Source organism: Mus pahari, chromosome 7 (assembly GCF_900095145.1).
Source record: "Mus pahari chromosome 7, PAHARI_EIJ_v1.1, whole genome shotgun sequence".
NCBI lineage: Eukaryota > Metazoa > Chordata > Mammalia > Rodentia > Muridae > Mus > Mus pahari.
The window spans coordinates 51202730-51208617 of NC_034596.1; positions in this window are offsets into that span (position 1 = coordinate 51202730).

Below are 5888 nucleotides of genomic sequence, written 5' to 3' on the forward strand. Positions count from 1 at the left end.
TTATAGCATTTAATTTGGATGGATAATTGTGTTAGCAACATTCCACTGAGAAAGGGAATCAAATTTAAAGAGCTACAGAATACGTTGGCATACTCTGGGTATGATGAGCCCCCTGAATTATGATCACACACTCATAGAAAAGTGCTCTATCTGAGACGAAAAGAATAATACAAGCTCTTTATAAAAGGAATGGAGGGGCAACTGCAGAGAAACCAAGGTCAGAGGGCATTTACTGGGATGGAGAGAGACTGGGATTGCCATGTGCATCTTTTAGTGGGACTGACTAGAAGTTTTCCTAGTGTTCCATGGGATCTCTCTCTCTCTCTCTCTCTCTCTCTCTCTCTCTCTCTCTCTCTCTCTCTCTCTCTCTCTCTCTCTCTCTCTCTCTCTCTCTCTGTGTGTGTGTGTGTGTGTGTGTGTGTGTGTGTGTTTGTGTGTGTGATATACATGCTCAAGGGAATGGGAGCCCATGTGTGTGAATGTGGAAACCAGAGATGGATATTGATTGCCCTCCTCTGTCACATCCCACCTTATTTTTTTGAGACAGGGTCTCTCACTGAGCCTGGAACTCACCGCTCGTTAGACGAACAAGCCTCCTGGAGCCTCCTGTCTCTGCCTCTCACCATTGGGCTTAAAGGGCATGTGCTATCAGGTCTGTCTGTTTACATGGATACTGTCTTTTTGCATCCTAACTTGGGCCCCCATGCTTGAGCAGAAAGCAGATTGCCCACTGAGCCATCTCCTTTTTCTGCCATGTGGCTCTTTTGTTCTGTCTTGCCTACTATTGTATCAACAGTTTCCATCCTAAAATGTTTTCATTCTCACAAATTAAATTTGAGGTGGGGATTTTTCTTTTTCTTTCTTTTTTTTTTTTTAAAAAAATCTGGCTCGATATGCAAAATTGATAAAGCACAATTTAAAACAAAGAAAGTGGGGAATGGTCCTTGTTCACATTGGCACAGGACGGGACTTTCTGAACACTGACAGCACAGGCAATAAGAGCAATAGTCAATAAATGGAACCTCATGATACTGAAAAGCTTCTCTATGGCAAAGGACACCATCATATACAGAATGGCAAAGAGCTTTACAACTACAAACCCAAGAGAGGCTTAATATCTAAAATGTATAAAGAGATAAAAAAATAAAAAACCTGGACATCAAGAAAACAAGTAACCCAATTTAAAAATGAGGCTCCTATCTAAACATAAAATTCTCAAAAGATAAAACACACAAATGTCTGAAAAACATTTAAAGAAATACTCAACAGCCTAGTCATTGGGGAAATACAAGCCTAAATCTACTTTGAGATTTCATTTATACCTGTCAGAATGGCCAAGACGAATACATCAAACGACAGCTCACGCAGGTAAAGATGAGGGGTAAGAGGAACATAATCCTCTGCTGGTGTGAAGGCAGACTTGTACAGCCACGATGGAAATCAGGGTGGCGGTTCCTCAGGAAGCTGGGAATCAGATCTACTTCAGCATCCAGCGGCCCAACTCTTGCGCAGGTACCCAGAGGGCTCTCTGCATCTTACAGGGAAACACCTGCTCGTCTGTGTCCACTGCTGTGCCATTCATAACCACCAGAATTAGGAAACAGCCTAGATGTACATCAACAGAAGGACAGATAAGGAAAATGTGGTACATTTACACAATGGAATATCACTCCACTGTTAAAAAGAAAAGCATGTCTGTCACAGGTAAGCTGATATAACTAGGAAGAAAAGAAAAAAAAAAATCCTGAGTAAGGTAACCCAGACCTCAAAAGACAAATATGGTATGTGTATTCTCTTATATGTGTCAGCTTTTACACCTTCAATAGACTACTATTCAGATAACCAGAGGTTAGGCATAAAGTAAAGGACTGTGGGGAAGGGAGGATCTCTTAAGGAAGGGGAAATAGAATTTACAGTTATAGAGAGATGGGGAAGAGACTGGAATGGGTGGGTTACATGCAGATGGTAGGGAAGAGGAGGGAAGGGGGAGAATATAAGGAAGGATGATTAACACCAAGGGCCATTTGAGAGGTCATTTGGAAACTTGCTACAGTAGAAGCTTCTTAAAATATAGACATATATAAAAGAACTCTAAATGGAGACACCAAATAATGGGGGTGTGTATGACAACACCCCAACTAGACATCTCTTGGCACCAAATAGAACTTCCCATGCCAGGAGTGGGCTAGCCATGGGGGCCCCATGGAAATCCCCAAACAACTCTCTACAAGCTGATGGGTCCCATTGCTGAAGACAACACTCACATATTTCACTGAACATGGAGAAGTCAAGCCGGTGCCTAACTAGAGTCATCCGGCCCACTGACCAGTGTTCACAGGACTGGACGGAACTCTACATGCTCGCTACCACAGGAGAAAGGCAAACACCAGCCCAGCTACAAACCCTTCAGTCCACAGTGGTGACCTGCCTACCTGACACTCTGGTGCACATTAGTAGCACAAAAAATGTGGGATTAATCAACTACTATCTGACCGGATTTGAGATGGAACCCATGCCTGACACTGCTCTGGTGGCCAAGGACCTGACGCTGACTAGGCCAAAGACCTAAGGGATAAGCAAATTCAGCCAAAGGAATATAACAATGAAACGCCTTCTAACAACATGCAGCCATTCCCATGGATCAGTGTCTTGCTCAGAGAAACTAACTCTGGAAGTAGATGTGAGCTTACATAGAGACCCTCGACTGGACAATGTGCAGTGTGGAGGACTTCAGAACACTCAGCACTACATGGAATGTCTTCATTGAACCTTCCGACAGGGAAAAGGGAACTCTGCAGATAATGAAACAGAACAGCCAGTGGGGAATAAAGACACCAAAGCCACAGTGTCTTCCAGACAAAATAGGACTGACACACATACGAACGCACAGAGACTGTCAGCAAGAACAGGGCCTGCACAGGTTCAAGCCACACAGAGTCCCAGTGCTGAGAAGGGACCTGAACGTGAGCCCTCGTCCTTAACCAGGAAACTATCTCCATCTGATTTCCAGCTTGTAAAGGAAAAACAGTAGTTTTCTCCAATGGACTCTCACAGAGCAGGCTCCGTGCCCAGCAGCAGATGACCAACACAAAATGAACTCAAGGGTATTTTTGGCAATCTTTTCTTTTGTCTCATATTGCTTTGTCTGGGCATTTTGGTCACCTTACAAGTCTTTGCTTATACATTATAGTTTCCTATTTTGTGTTTATATAGGTTGTGTATGTATGTGTACTGTATGTGTATGTGTGTGTCTGCATGTTTATGCTCTTTTTTTTCTTTTGTCTTAAAAAATCCTGGGTTTTTGTTTTGCTTTGTTTTCAACATGCCTGTTGGTTTTCTAAGAAAGGCATAGAGTTGGATGAGTGGGGAAGTGGGGAGGGTCTTGAAGGAGAGGAGGGAGGGAAATTGTGATCAGAATACATTGTTATGAAGAAATATTTTCAGTATAAAAAAGAAAAGAATTTATATGCCAAGGATGGCCAATACATGTGGTGTACCAGACACTTGGTGTCAGTATCAACCTCAAGAAGACAGCTCTGGGTGGTTACTTGGTAGAAACACGGGCATGTGGGAGAGTCAGTCTTACTTAGATGTGAGCAGGCGGAGGCCTCGGGCGACATCTGGCTCCATGAGGCTAGTCTCCCATTGTTTCAGTCTCCCTTTTCTTCTATCAAAATCTGTTTCTGTATCACGCCAGTCCATCAGCCCTGTAACTCAGAGTTAGTTTAATCCCGGTTCCAAATGAAAGATAAAAGAAGCACGCTACCCTTGAAATATTAAGCCACAGTAATTTTCATTCCCCGTAAGTGGTGGTGCCCTATGACCCCTCTCTCTGTGAATCAATGGGTTCTCCCACTCCAGGGGGAGGCTGAATACCTAACTAGTACAAAGCCATTACTCGGCTTAGCGTGTCAAACTAAATTTCTTAAGTTCACAGCAAGATAATTCCAGGCTTGGTTAAAAGAGAAAGGGTTTTGCCTAAATCCAAAAAGTTTTCGTTTTCAACATCTTCGAAGCCATGCCAGGGGTTCAGGGCGCAGTTTTACTGCAAGGCTAAGGTCTTCGAATGGCTCACGTGAATCTCTGAAAGTCCATGAAGACTTTCTGAGAGTTACGTGCTCTCTGGTGATGTGAAGGAAAGAGGTTTTAAGACTGTCAACTTTATATATTCTTCCTTAAAATTCTCTGCCTCTGGGATTTTCTGTAATTTGCTGGCCTTCCTCTCCCATCCCAGTCTTTGCCAGCAGTTCCTATTCCGAATTTATATCTACCTCCCACCACCTGAATTCCTGTATGCAGCCCCAGGAGACAAACCCTCCAGGGCACTAAATGACTAGCTGATTGAAGAACTGCATAGCCTGGGAGAAGTGCCAGGCAGGCTCCAGAGGGCATTGAGGGCAGCAGCATCCATTCACCTTTGTTTCTATACATGGGAATTCACATGCAACGTGGCTGCCATGAAGACTCACATAGAAACAGTTCAGCAGGGAAATGAACTCAAGGCTTCTTCTAATGGAAGGCATGGCTGGTGGATTAGCTGACTGGTTGGACAACAAGCCCTAATTCTGCCAGGAAGGCTCAATGTGAAAACATTCCACTGAAAAACAATGAATCGGGAAATTTCAGGTTCTCAGGTTTCAACAGAAGGGGAATTTAGAGCACACACACAATGCAAAACACACTACAGGCTAGATGGCTTTTGCAGTTACCGAACCTGTGACAAAAGAAATGTAGGCGTTGACTTGACGAAGGTGGAATTTTCCCAGAATTCTTTAAAGAGTTCAGAGGGAGAATAAGTTTGCTAAAAGGCAGAACAGAGAAGGAGGATAAGAAAGAGATATACTGTGTTGGGTCATTTTTTGTTGGCTTGACACAAGAGGGAACCTCAACTGTGAAAATGCCTTCATCAGATTGGCCTGTGTATGTAAGCCCGAGGAACATTTTCTTGATTAATAATTGATGTGGAGGGCCCAGCCCACTGTGAGCTGTGCCACCCCAAGCAGGTGGTATAAGAAAGACAGCCAGCTGTGCCAACAACGGGGAGCAAGCCGAGTTCCTTCATGGTTCCTGGTTCTTCTGCTTGGGTTCTCTTGCCATCTCTTGTGATAGACTGTGATCAGAACATGTAAGCCAAACAAACCCTGGCCTTCTCAACTTGCTTTCCTCAAGGTATTCATCACGGTGACCACAAGCTAGGCTGTGAAGCTGAAGTATAGAGGGTAGGCAGGTGAAGAGAGTTTAGATGTAAAAGTAGGGGTCCCTACCACCCTCACTACAGGGAACTAAACAGTCAAGAAGCCAGTCAGCAGTGGGAAGAGCCAGCAACAACAAATAGATCCATTCGGAGGAATTCAGAGCATAGACAATTGTTTCTATTGCCAGAAAACTTGCCAGCTAAGCCCACACCTATAGCGTGGAATCACCACAGGGCAGAGGAGACTAAAATCAAATGTCAGGCAGAAGTAGTCCTGGGAGACCACCAACTCCTGACTTCACACTGCTGACCTGGGGTGTGGAAGTACTTCTCAAGGCCCCAGAAAATGTGCCGACACAGAAGGAAACTGAGAATTAGGATTGGTGGCTATTTAGGGGGTATAGGGGGAATGGCAGCCAGACTCTCAGGGTTCCTTATCCTCTGACTCTGGAGGAAAAGAGCCCCAAGCCTGGAATATTCCTTAAAGAATAGTTTTAAACCAGAAGAGACTCCTTATTGTAAAGTGGTTTCAGTTGTTTTGGACTGAACTTGAAATTTCATGTGACAAACAAAACTTAAAGAAAAAAAAGTTTTATTTTGTATTTTGGTTAAAAGTTTAACGTGTGTGTGTGTGTATGTGTGTGTGTGGAGAGAGAGAGAGAGAGAGAGAGAGAGAGAGAGAGAGAGAGAGAGA